Source organism: Pteropus alecto, unplaced genomic scaffold (assembly GCF_000325575.1).
Source record: "Pteropus alecto unplaced genomic scaffold, ASM32557v1 scaffold24, whole genome shotgun sequence".
NCBI lineage: Eukaryota > Metazoa > Chordata > Mammalia > Chiroptera > Pteropodidae > Pteropus > Pteropus alecto.
The window spans coordinates 16,804,674-16,818,703 of NW_006439192.1; positions in this window are offsets into that span (position 1 = coordinate 16,804,674).

Genomic DNA, 14,030 nt, shown 5'->3' on the forward strand with positions numbered 1-14,030 from the left:
ATATTTTCATTAAAATGTTAAAAAGGTGCATATAATGATGGATATTTTGGTCATATGATGATTCTTAGAATATTCTAAAAAGATTCATTGAGTACATATATGAGAAACACATGCTTAAATACTCTCAAACAGCATAAGAAATAAACGACTTAGTTCTTTGTTAAGTACAAGATCAAACAGATGGCCAAAATAAACTATGATTAGGTCAGCACTTCAAGTACTTTTCACAAAAAGAAATTTTGGTATCGAAGTATCTAGGTTCAAATCCTAGCTCTGGTACTTCCTAATTGTTTAACATTAAGCAAATTACTTAAATATGTCTCAATATCCTCGTCAATGAATAGGAATAATGAAAACACCTGCTTAAGAAGGCTTTGTTAAGGCTAAATGATATAAAATTTGAACCTAATGTCTAGCTCTATATGAGTGGCTCAACAAATATTAAATGTGAATGTTGGAGTAGAGACAGATAAATTCCATGATAAGTAATTGTTGAACTCTAGACTGAATCACAGAAGGAAAGTTTCACATGTTCTAGCTGGCAGCTTTTTGTGTCTCACAACTAATGAAATACAAATTCGATAAAATCTTACCTAGATTTCTTCAGTAGAGTTTTAGTTAACATAAATGCTTTTTATCATTCGTCTACTGCCTGAGTGTCTTAGCTTGTTGCAGCATTGCCATTTGAGTTAATCATGCTTTCAGTCTTAAAATTATCTTCAAAGTGTGTCCATTTTTAGTTGATCATAGGAATTCTCATCCTGATTTTATGAACTTGCCTTATTTTCTCAAAAAGAAGAATGCAGATGAATATTCTGTTATTCTCAGTCAAATTAAATGTGCTGCCTCAAAACCTCATTCTTTTGGTCAGGTAACCAGATAGAAAACTGACATTTTTCTAATGCACTGGAACGATGTAATGTTTAAATAGCGAAGTCTATCAGGCTGACATAGGATTGGATAAGGCCTGGTTATTTGAACAGTTGATAGATGACCACGATAAACTTTGCTTCGGTGATTGCACCTCTGTATCTAATGCACTAGGGAGAGATCATCAAGGTATTCTGGAGCCCATTTCAACCTGACCCTTATGATTGGTTCTTTAACCCTTTTCACACACGGCATTAGATGTGCGTATTACAGCATACCAAACATCCTCGTCAAAATAGCACTGATTTTTAATTTTTTATAGAGTGATGAATATTTTAAAAGCTAAGATTCTTTCTTCTCCAGAGCATTTGTTTCTCATGCTTTGTAATATTTTTAATAAAAGTGTAAAAGACTGTGTAATGGTTTTAACCTGCATACATTTTTACATGATAATGACATTAGCATGGCCTCTTTTCTAATAACTGTGTTTCATTGCTGTAGAAACACAAATTGAATAATTGTCATAGAGCAGGATGAGGGGAGAGAACTAGGGGGGTGCCCTAGACTTCCTTTATAGTTCAATTACAGTTAATGTGTTAAAAAATGAAAAGGGAAGAACAGTGCTTATCTAACTTTTGTGTATAGTAGTCAATTTTCTCTCTTTTTAGTTATTTTCTATATCTATTGCTTGGCAGAGAAAATAAAAGGGGGCGGGGGGGCTATAAGGATTTGGGCAGTGAATGCTCTTGCCTAAATATCCCACCTGTGTTTCCAACATGGAAAACAGGGAATCGATAATAAAATGTGGGAGACTGACATGTTTTATTACTTTTGAATTGCTAGACATCATAGGATGGATTATGCTGTCTCCCATTTTTAAAGTTTGAAATAGATCTTTGTTTATTCAATAATTTTTTATTATGAATTTACAATGTATAAGACTCCAGTGGCTATAAAAACTGTAGCCTTTTTGGAAAATCGAAAGTGTGGTATTCAAATTAATTTAAAATAATAATAATATAATCAAGTAGAATACATTAGTCCATGGATGGTTAACATAAAGTTTCACACATATATCTAAGAGATGACATGAGATCAGAAGTAGCTTTTGAGTCAGCCGATAGTAGCATTCATGAAAGCATAAAATGGGAAAGTATACATAAATTATAAATGTTAAAAATTAATTATTATTTTTAATGGGAATACTGTAGTTATATAAAGTACATGTTAAACCAGTCTGCCTACCTCCTTATTGAAGAATTTTTATTTTATGCAATGATGGCGACATATTTATTTCCATCTTGGTTATACCTATATCTTTATATATGCTCAATGAATTATAAAGGGGAGATGTTATCTCCATTTAAAATTTGAAAGGCTGACAAAAGATAATTTTGAAATTTAAATGTTCATATTTACTTTGAGTCCAGTGCATACAAGATGATACCACCAATCACTTAGGCTCTAGTGGGTTTTTATGTTTGGTGATCATCTATTGTCCCCAATTCTCTGAACTGGGCACAACAATCTGCCCATGAATAAAAAGAAATGAAGAGATTTGTGAGGGAAATGATTAAGATTTCAGCTACTGCACAGATTGTTTATCGGAAAAGTGATACTGAATTGCTAGGATAATACAAGCTTGATTTAATACTTTGCTCAGCTTGGAGAGGCCTATAGCACAAGAAGCAGGGTAATTACTGAAGATGACATCTTATTTTTTATATCAGTTACTCTTTATAAGCAAAATTAAACTTGTTAATGGTAAGACCAGGAGTTTAAGAGCATATAGTATGTATTTTAACATAATGAATGTCATTCCCTGTCAGAGTATATTTCTTATTTCTTTCTCTATTTGCTATCAAAAATGTGTTGAGCTACTGTTTTGCCTTAGGTAATTTTTTCTATACCTCAAGCCCATGTAACACATATCTGAGTTCTTAAGGTTTCTCAGACTAACGTCATCCTGAGGTCCATCTGTCTGTTAATGTTCAAATGAAAACATCTGGGCAACTTGTTTCACATGGAGTGGAGAACCCAGTACCTTCCTTTTTTTCTTTATATCTTGCTTCACCCAACCTTGAACACTGCCTCTGTTCCTTTTTTCAGACATTATTAACAAAAGAGTTTTACGGATATTTTGGTATCGTGGAAAGATATTGCACCAAATCAAAATATAAATAACCACTTTGAATTAAGTTCGATGTCAGCATTCTCTAATTGACAATACTCTCCAATCAGTCAACCCCTCATGGTGGTTCCTTTTGAATATGACCCTAAATCTTTCTTAGCTTTCTACCTCAACCTCTTCCTGAGTCAATGATCCCTCTCTCAAGAGCTGCATTTAGATACTCAACATTCTTATACTTCATTTTGCAGAACCAGTTTGTTCTCTTACCTATCTAGGCTATACATAGGAGGGTCCCTTTGCTAAAACAAATGGCTCATACACACTCATGTATTAATTTTCCTTAAAAACACATTAGATTTAATAGTATGTGTGAGCGAGCAAGTGGGTAAACCAATATATTTGCCCCTCTCCCCCCACCAAATAATTTTATTATTTAGTTTTCATAGGTTGTTCTCCAGCTAAAAATATAATATCTGCTTTCTGGTACAAGTCCTATACCTTCCTTCTTTGTTTTGTTTTGTTTTAATATTTTTTTTGTTTTTCAATTATAGTTTACATATAATATTATATTAGTTTCAGGTGTACAACACAGTGATTAGACATTTATATAACTTAAGAAGTGATCACCCCAATAAATCTAGTACCCATGTGACACCATTCATAGTTATTACAATATTACTGATTCTATTCCCTATTTTATACTTCACATCTCCATAATTTTTTGTAACTATCAATTCGTACTTCTTAATCCCTTTCTGTTTTTCACTCACCTTCCCAAGTCCCTTCCCATCTGTCAATGATCAAAATGTTTCTGTGTATATGAGTTTGTTTCTGTTTTGTTTGCTTGTTTTTTTGTTTTCTTTTACATTCCACATGTAAGTGAAATCATATGGCATTTGTCTTTCTCTGCTTGACTTACTCCACTCAGCACAATACCCTCTAAGTCCATCCACATTGTTGCAGATGGCAAGATTTTACTCTTTTATATGACTGAGTAATATTCCATTGCATATATGTACCACCTCTTCTTTATCCATTTATTGATTGATGGACATGCAGGTTGCATCCATATCTTGGCTATTGTAAATAATGCTGCAGTATTACTTTCTTTTTTCCTTTTTTTTCCTGCTCTTAAGATATCTGGCAGTTTATTTCTCCTCTTGTGTGGTACTGCCACCTATTGACTGGCTGCAGAGTAAGTCAGAGCCCTCTACATCTTCAGAGGACGAATAAGTAGGTCCTTTTCCTTTGTAAATTTCTTTTAGTCCTGCTGACAGTAGGAAAATAGACAGGGACTAACAAATATAACAAATAAGAGAAAATTACTAATGGTAACTACTCATTCTTTGAAAATAAAAAAAATTCAAAAATATTCTGTCAATCAAGCAAAGCTTGGTTTATTTCCCATTGCAGTAAAAGCTATCATCACTCAGACAAAGTCTTAGTAAATGTCTCAGAAGCAGGTGGTGGTGTACAAAAGTAGATACATATAGGATGTTGAGATCTGGTTTATGTCAAGACTTTTAATGCTGGAACTTGATTGAGATTGACCAATGTTTGTGATATAATAAAGACTAATGGCCTCAGGAAGAGAAAAGGATTTGAAATGTCTTTTTAGAAATGTCTTATAAACTGTACTATTTGTTATTTTATCTTCTTGGGCAGGAACTTTCTGGAATACTGAAGTCTTGTTAGTGTAGGCAGTCTTGGTTCTTGATCTAGTAAACCATGTAGTTATAGGCAAGTTATTCATACAACAGGAAACTGTCCTGAATATGTGTTCTTTTCTGGACCTCATGGCAAAGACTATTCAACTCTGTATTTACAGAACCTGGAATCTATTCAGAGAAACTTCCCTGACTGTGAAAGATTCTACCTCATCTGTCCAGAAGAGATTCAATAGTATGAGTGAGCAAGTGAGTGAACCAATGAATATGCACATTGTTGAATTAGAGACATAGAAAATGGAGATAAATATATATTTTAAGTTTTTATATAATCAAAGTCCACTGTAAACAGTAACTCTCATATTATTCTGAAGACTCATTCACATTACTAGTCTTGAAGGGAAAAGTAAAGATGTCTTAGATCTAATTAAATCTTAATGTATATCTCTGAGAAACTCTAAGCAGGCAGTACTCTGAACACTTTTCTTCAGTAGAATAATACTTCCTCTTGAAGAAATTTTCTCTGACCCCCATCCCTATATCTAAATTTCATCCCACCTAAGTAGAACGTAACGCTCACCTCATTCCTGCATTACTATAGTAGGATAAGGGTAAAGAAGGCAGAGGTTCAGGAAAACAAGATGAGCAGGCAAATAAGGGTAGAGTAGCTGCTCTTTTAATCATGATTACAACAGGAACCATCTCTGGATTAAATAAAATCTTTGTGTTTTTCAGATCATAATATTCTCTCTCTCTTTCTCCCCATCACCCCCCTCCAACCTCCCTACTTCTCTCTCTCTCTTTACTTGCAAATATCAGTATATTTTCCCTGTGCTACTGGATAGTTTGAATGATATCCATTAAAAAGACTGCCAGCTTTTAAAACAGCATCTTTTTAAAAATCTACATTTACTCTAGGTGTAAAAAGGATAAATAGAAATCTTTTTAATAAGTTTTCAAAACATCTATTCGGTGAAAACTTTTGTAAGAGGTATAAGGGTTTTTTTGTACTACTTATAAAAATACATATACTTTAAAAAAACATAATAAATGTCCTCCATGTCCAAGCAAATTGCCATTTATATTAAAAACATTTATTGTTTAAAATACTTCAACAGTGGAGGCTAATGAAAAATCTGTTCACATATCACTTAATAGGCTGTATTCAGAGACATTTCTTTCCTCATTATATAGCCATGGAATCTTATTATCATGATTTCTTCATTCAAAAATAGTCTATGAAAGCAGAAGTACAACCATATTTTCTTCAGTAAGGTTAACATTTAATGCATCCATGAATTGTTGCTCATAAAAATAGGTATTAAGGTGTGAAAGACAAAATACACCAGATAATAAAGGAGATAGTTTTACTCGGGCTATTATTGTAGGGAGAACACTTATTAATGAGAAAGATCTCAAAGAGAAAGAAAAACTGGTTGGAGGTGGGTCTTATCTGAGTCATTGAGAAAAAGTGGAGTAGATCTTATCCTGTAAGATGTGAGGGCATGGTTGTCCTTTGTACTTAACCATTTCTTGGAACAAAGGAGAGTGGGGATTTTGAAGAAAAACAAAGTGGAAGAATTTACTAACTAAAGCTACTTTCTGAATCTACAGCCATGCTCCTTTGAACAAGCCCAATCCTGGCTGATCTCAGAAGCTAAGCGGGGTCGGGCCTGGTTACTACTTGGATGGGAGACCACCTAGGAAGACCGGGTGCTGTAGGCATAAAAAATAAAAAATAAAAATAAGAGATTGTAAGCTTGACAAGGTCCTTGCAATCTGTGAGCTCAACCAAGCGTTGCCTCGCTATTTTCTGGGAGCACAGAACTGGAGGAAAATCTCACATTCTCCGTGGAAATATGAATCAAAATAACAAATGAGAATTCCTTTTCATTCTTGTTTGCTTTGTATGCCAAAATGAGAGTAGATATGAGAATCATGATTTACTAGGCTTTCGTATCGTTCTCCTAATTTCTTGTAAATTAACTATTTTTCTTCATGGAGATTTTTGAGATAAGATTTAATTAAGCTTTTTTTAATCATAAACTCATGTTACAGAATTTTCCAGTGCTAACTAGGGTTTCTATAGAGTATGTTGTTCTTTTAGTAGGTCCTCAATCCTGTGTTACTAAACTCCTGTTGTGTTATCTCCTTATTATCTACCTTCAGATGGCTAAATTCCCTCTTTCTCCCTTCACTTTCATTTTATTGAAGCAGTGATATATGTGTGGAATAAGTAGCATTATTTAGGGTCTGACCTAGAACGACTTTTGTTTTTATTTTTTGCTTTATTTTCTTGAGTACACTCCTATGGAGAGATTCCCTGGTTGCTCTTTTACAGTCTCACTCCTCCCATACTTTCACAACACGGACGGGTAATACCTTGACTCTAATGAATTAGTTCTTATGGTTTATGGCTGGGCACTAAACCATCAATATAGTTAAGGTGCTTCCATAAATAAAATTTCATAAGTAATAGTTTCTTCGCATTAAGTCACTTTTGCCTACTGCAAGGTATCACTGTCTTATAGATATTATTCCTAAAGATTCATACATCACATCTTTTCATACCTTCTTATTTATCAGAGGAGAGCAAATCTTCCTTTCTCCTTTGCACAATAAAATTTCCAGTGTTAATAGCCACATATATTTATTTAATCAATAGGCTTCCGTTATTGAGTCCTACCATTATGAAGTCCTACCATCCAAGGAGATTTTGTTCTCTGGAGAAGTACTTGACATTGTGTTAGCATTATATTTATGAACTTTAAAAATATTATTAATGATGACAATGGTGCTCTTACTTTGTTCTCATCTAAGTCCCCAATGTAAATCTCGATCCCTGAAAAAAATAAATAAATAAAACTCATTTTACATGTGTTTTTAAAAAGTTACAAGTAATTATAATTTTTATTTAAAAATGACATTAATAGAAAGTATATAAATTTAGGTTTTGAAAGTTATAGTGCTCGGTAGAAAAACTATATAGCCCTAGGTAAGTCTACTAACCTTTATTTGAATGTGGCACATTTTAAAATTAATTCTAGGAAGTAAGACCTGGTCACAATTTTATTTGAAGATAACAAATAAAAGTTATTTCATAAGATATACAGCTACATGGTCTCTATTTAGTAAATAACAATTTGACGCTCTATCTTTATTCACATTAATTTTACAAATATCTTAATTAAACAAATAATATTTTATTTTGAGATTTTAAAATTTTATTATTTACTCTAAAAAATAACATTTGCTCTGCCTCAAAACTGATATTCTCCATTTTTGGACACAGTCAGTGATTTTCATTGAGTTTCAAAATCTCTAAAATTCAGCTAAAAGAAAATTATACTCTTAAAATTTAACAGAAATAGTTATTATGAAAAAATGAGACAAGCTATTTCACTTATATACTAATGACTCATTTTCAGAAAGTGACAAATTATTTTGAGAAGTTCACCTCCCAAAACTAGGTGAATTCTAAAGCACTACTTTCTTGAAATGTTTGTGGAAATAACTAAAGAAAGAAAAAGGGATACCCTCTGTGTCCACTAGTGAGACCTCTAACACGACGAAAGTAAAACTTCTTATTGACAGGGACTTGGGGAAATCCCCAAAGCCAAGGACAGAGCCTAGTGGTTGGTACTTGACCATTTAGTTGAAATAAAATAGCTATGGACAGCCATAATTCTATAGATACTCTGTTCTTCTACATCTCTAGTTTCATCTTTGCCCCTGATCATATCTTTTATATGACTATGAAAAACATATGGCTTTTTTTTTGTATACAAATAAATACAAAAGACAACAGACAAAATAGCATATTTACTGCTCAATTCTTTAAAATGCTGGGACTAGAATGGTTTGTTAAAACTGGTTTGCAAAAACTGTTTATTCTGTATTTCAAATATTCTCAATTACCTTCATAATATCTTAACAATAACATTGAGTAATAGTTATTTATAATTGATTTTTATGTTATTATATAAGATAATATTTTCAAAATTAATGGATGCCCTTTACACAAAATTCACAACTTTTAACTATGTCTGTAAGTACACATTTTAGTTTAGCTGACTTTTTTTTTAATTATAAAAATATCTATATAAAGAAAGCAATATATTAATTAGCATTCTGGTACAAATTCTTAAGCTGAGTATCTGATATTCTAGCTGCACCATCAGAACATAACTTCTACATAACACATAGAGTCCAAATCACATTCTCACACTAATGCTCTTGGATGTCAAACAGTGTCAAATTGTTATAAAACTTCCTATGGGCTTATTACTAGTTTCTGAACCTGTTTTGTCCTGGACTGTTACCAGGCATTAATGAATCAATCTGGTTTGCGAACCACAATTTTAATAGCACTGACCTCTAATATGGCCTTTTTTCGTAAACATTCCTGTGTACATATTCCACTTATTGGGTGCAGACTTATATATTTATCAGTTTGATAAAACTGATTATTATTCAACTCTTCCCTACCTTTATTAATATCTGGTTTTTTGATTTATAGGGGTTTTTTTGAATATTAAAATCTTTTGTTATGTAGTAGATTTGTCCATTTTTTCTGTAGTTCTGCCAATTTTTGATTTATATGTTTTGAAGCTGTCATTTATTTTTTAAATTAGTACACTATAATTATTAAGAATATAGGTTCTGTAATTAGACTACTTTAATTGGAATACCAGCTACATGATGTTAGACAAGTTTGTTAACATAGAAACTTAAATTTCTTCTAAAAACTGGAGATAATAATCACATCTACCTCATAGAGTAGTTGCTGAAGAGTTAATAAGATAATGTATGTAGAAGTCTTGAGAGATGGGTTTATAGTAAGCTCTTTATAAATATTAACTAATGCAATCATTCTTATCTCCTAAAGTTGTACATCCAACATATATGTATTCATTAAACACTTGAGTAAATATTAAATACATTTCAAGAGTTAAATTAATGTAAGTTGTTTCAGATTACATGTAGAAATATCACAGAGAAGTAGCTCAGAAAAATCAGCCACAGATTTGAATTCCAGCTCCAACTCTTCTAGCTCTGTGGGTCTTTGTACCGCTTTGTTGCTAACATCACTAGGTTTCAAGGTCTATATTTGTAGAATAAAGGCTAATAAATACTCAGTTCTTCAATTGTACATCTTTTAAAAATATAGACCAGTGTCCTTAAGGACTTAACTCATACAAATTTTAGAATTTTCTCAGGACCAAGGGAAATCCTAATTTTGGATGGGAGTCGGCATGGAAAATGTGATGCCTCTCACAAGACACTAATTAGACAACTGTCATCCTCACCAATTACTCTGGCCTTGACAAACAACATTAGAATCAAAAAAGAAAGTTACATGCAGATAAAATAGCATCTTCACTGCTCAATTTTAATCTTTAAAATATTATATTTAATATGATGGCATCCTTAGTATCTATGAAACCTATAAACCAAAATAATTTTTGAATTCCAAAGCTCTCTGTGTAGATTTTGAGGATGCTACTAAAATGCTAATAGGAGACTTGAGTGTGAGTAGAAGTGTCCTTAGTGAATGCAATACTTGGAAACAACTAGAGACAATTATGGCACTTAACACTCCCAGCACTGCTTGGGGGCCACCTTTACTGCAGGGCATATGATTCAACTTTTCGAACAGTTTGAAAAGAAATATGTTTTGTTATGATTTTATTGGATGTTTCCTTGGTTTATTAGTGTGCTCTAGGGGAATGATGACTACAGTGAGTCTCCCTCACACCAATACAACAGTGTTCATAATGGCAGCTGAAATATTGGAGCACAGAACATCAATGGTATTTCTTTCAAATTATATTTCAAATGGCATATTCCTACAAAAACATGGTACCTAGTATTTAATGAGCTATTGAATAATGAATTGTTTTCTTCAGCTTGTACATGCTATCTTTTCTAGAATTTATTTACTTTTGCAATCTTATGATACTGTTATTGCAGTATATTTATCTGGGAGAACATATATTATTTTAACGGGGAAAGGAAAGACATATTTCTAAAACAGTACATTGAATAAAAATATGGTAGATACAGTTGCAAAAAATTGGACTCGGTTTTCTTAGCTCCAAAAGATAACCAAATTTTTAGTTTCTGAATCCCAAAAAATACAAATTACCACAACAGATTGGTACACCAGTATTAATTTTTTGCAGTTTCCTTCTGATGCTAAATATATGATTGTTGTTGAGTATTTGGAAAAATATTAATTTGAAAATTAAAATTACTCATAATTATCCATACTTATTTAAAAATTAAAATTAGAACTAATATTTTATATATTTCCTTCCAGTCTTTTTTCAATTTATTTTAAGTGAATTAAGAATGTACTGTGTATTTATGTGTTTATAGAAACAAGTACATGAATTAAATGAATGACCAAATGGTTCCCTAATAATTATAAAGAGTGCTCATGCACTTCATGGTGCTAAAATTTAATTATCCTTTAATTCTTTGCAACCGTACAATGTTCTTACCATCTATATTGATTTTTAAACAAATAAGCACACTCGCGACCACAATGCACATTTTATTCTATAAACTGTTATTCCTTTTCCAGACCATTTTTACTATTCCCACTAGAGACTGGGGGCAAAGTTGCTGTTTTATTGACAAGATTCTAGTTTTGGACCCTGCAATGATTCACTTGGGTGTGGAATTATTTTTCTTGAAAAGCAACAAGGGAGTGCTAAGATGGTAAAGTAATAATTACTTCCTTCAGCAGCAATAGTTTAGGGAAAAGCTCAAAGACATATGGGCTGAATATTTAGCAGACAGTGATAATGGTGAGGTCACAGATATGACTCTGTGGGATGCTAGCAAAGCAGTATTGCAGGGAAAATTGATTGAAATCTTTGCCCAAAAGAAAAGGGAAAGGCAACTACAAATACCAGAGTTAGGGACTAAAATTAGGAGCCTCCAAAAGGAGCATATTAAGAAGGGTAAGGCTAAAACTAATTGATTTAGAAAATGCCAAGGGGAAACTTAATAGGATTCTAAATGAGAGAATGGAGTATCTAATAAAGCTCAATAAGAGCAAGTTTTCCTCCCATGGCAATAAAGCAGATACTATCTTGGCCTGCTAACTTAGAGGGAGAACACAATTGAGACTAATTAGGGAAATTACGGGACAAAAAGCGCCCCATTCTAACCCCAATGAAACAAGAACCAGCATTGTTCTTTATTATTTTTTCACAGACACATATAGCATTAACATTTGTGTGTTATTTTAAAGTTTCTAGACTCAGTTGATTACAATAAAATGTAACCTACTTCATTCAGTGTGCTGTTTATACGTCTGTACATTTATATCCTTTCAATATCTTCTCTGTTAACATAACATAGATTTTAAAACGTGGTGTGAAAGTAATATATATTGTGAAAAGGCCACTAGACAAGGAATCAGAAGACCTTGTGTTTAGTCTTAACACCACTCATAATTTGTTAAATAATTTTCCTAAGTTCCTAGATAAAAAAATCAACACTCTTAATTCTTCTCCCATTTGAGTTTAACAAAAATAGCTATTATACTTCCAAAATTATTGAAATTTAGAAAGTAAAGCAATAAATATTGTGATGAAACTGTCAAAAATGCTCTTAATGCCAAAAAAAAAGAGATAAGAAAAAAAGAAAAAAATAATGAAATTACTACATCTAATCACATAAGATGATTTGCTAAGTGTCAAGTGGTAACAAATTAACTAAAATTGGTGGAGTGCTTATCATAGTAGGCGTTCTGTTATTCTAAGAGCAGTACCTTCTTTTCTTCAAATATCTCAGGGCCAAATTATGGACTAACAGACATGGAAGAGATAACAATACTGAGCAACATAATTTTAACATTTATTATCTGTGTATATTCCAATATATTCACGTATCCTTAGTTTCCGCGCCTTAAAAGTGAGGATAATATTGACAGTGAAGCGTTGCCCTCATAATTAAATAGGAAAAGATTTCTAAAGTGCTTAGTAAATGTTAAATAGATGATATACTTTTATGGTAGTTGTTATCAGTTAGTTTTCTTAATAGCTTTTATCCACTATTTTTTTAAATGTTCAAATTATTTTTTTAACCCTCTCCCCTAAATGTTCAAATTATTTGCATGCAAGGATTTAAATTAATCCCTTTTTCATTCATTTGTGTGATAATGATCCACAATATACTTACTGGTAGTCTAGAAATCATGTCTCTAAGACTTGCAATATTTTAAAAATAGGTATGATTTAGTGTTAGATTTTTAAAATATAATTTTCACGTTTGAACCTAAACTACTCTGTGAAATGGGCCAGGTCTGTGAGGGAGGGGAAGTCTAGACCAGAGGAGATACAGAATGACGAAAGTATAAAAGAAATTTTTTACATTAAAATATTACCACTACTTAGCTTGATATGTCACTGTTACTTAGATTAGATATGATTATTTGTGTGTGTGTGTGTGTACTATGATAAAGTGTGCAGTGTTAATTATCAAAATATATAAACACTTTAGACAGCATCACTACAATTCATCAAGTAAATATTTACTGGACAACCAAAATGTGCTAGATCCAAAGACAAGTTCTTGGAGGTCTTCTAGTGGAGAAGAGATGGGAAAGAAAGATACCTCTGAAACCAATTAGGAGACAGTGTGGGAAGTTTTATAACAAATACCATGAGAGACAGATATTGTTACCCCAGCAAAACCTCTGGAGCCACCTGACCTGACAGGAAGTTATTTTTGTGTCTAAAACCTTCTGATACAAACCGTGCACTACATTAAAACTTGATCAACGTGAGCATTTGGACAAACTATAGGTTTCTCTATTTCGCTAACTCTCTGATGCTAAAATTCTTTCAGGAATGAAATTTAAAGGGAATCTGGGTATACCTACCATTTCCTTTTCTTCAATTTTTTCCCACTATTTCTATTTCTACTTTACTTGAGTAGAGAGCTATTTATTCTTTTTGAAAGGAAGTTGAATCTAATAATAAATACAACATAGTTGCTAAAACATCATGGACAGACTAACTATAGGTATGGAAAAACTAGTCAACCACTTACATATTGTAATTTGCTGGAGATCTTCATAAAAATATCCTATTACCCCAATTTATTGTGGTACGGCTGGTTCTCATGCCCTTAACTTGACTCTGTGCTATAACTTAAAACATGTGCTATTGTTTATTTAAGTCTGAATTACATCCATTTTACATACCTTAAATTGATATAGCATTTACATTTCCACATGCTATTGATGCTACTGATGCTATTGATATAACATTAAATTTCCATTGGTGGAAATTTCTTAGGAAAGCTGATTTAAATTTATCTTGATGGTTTTATTTTTAACTTGT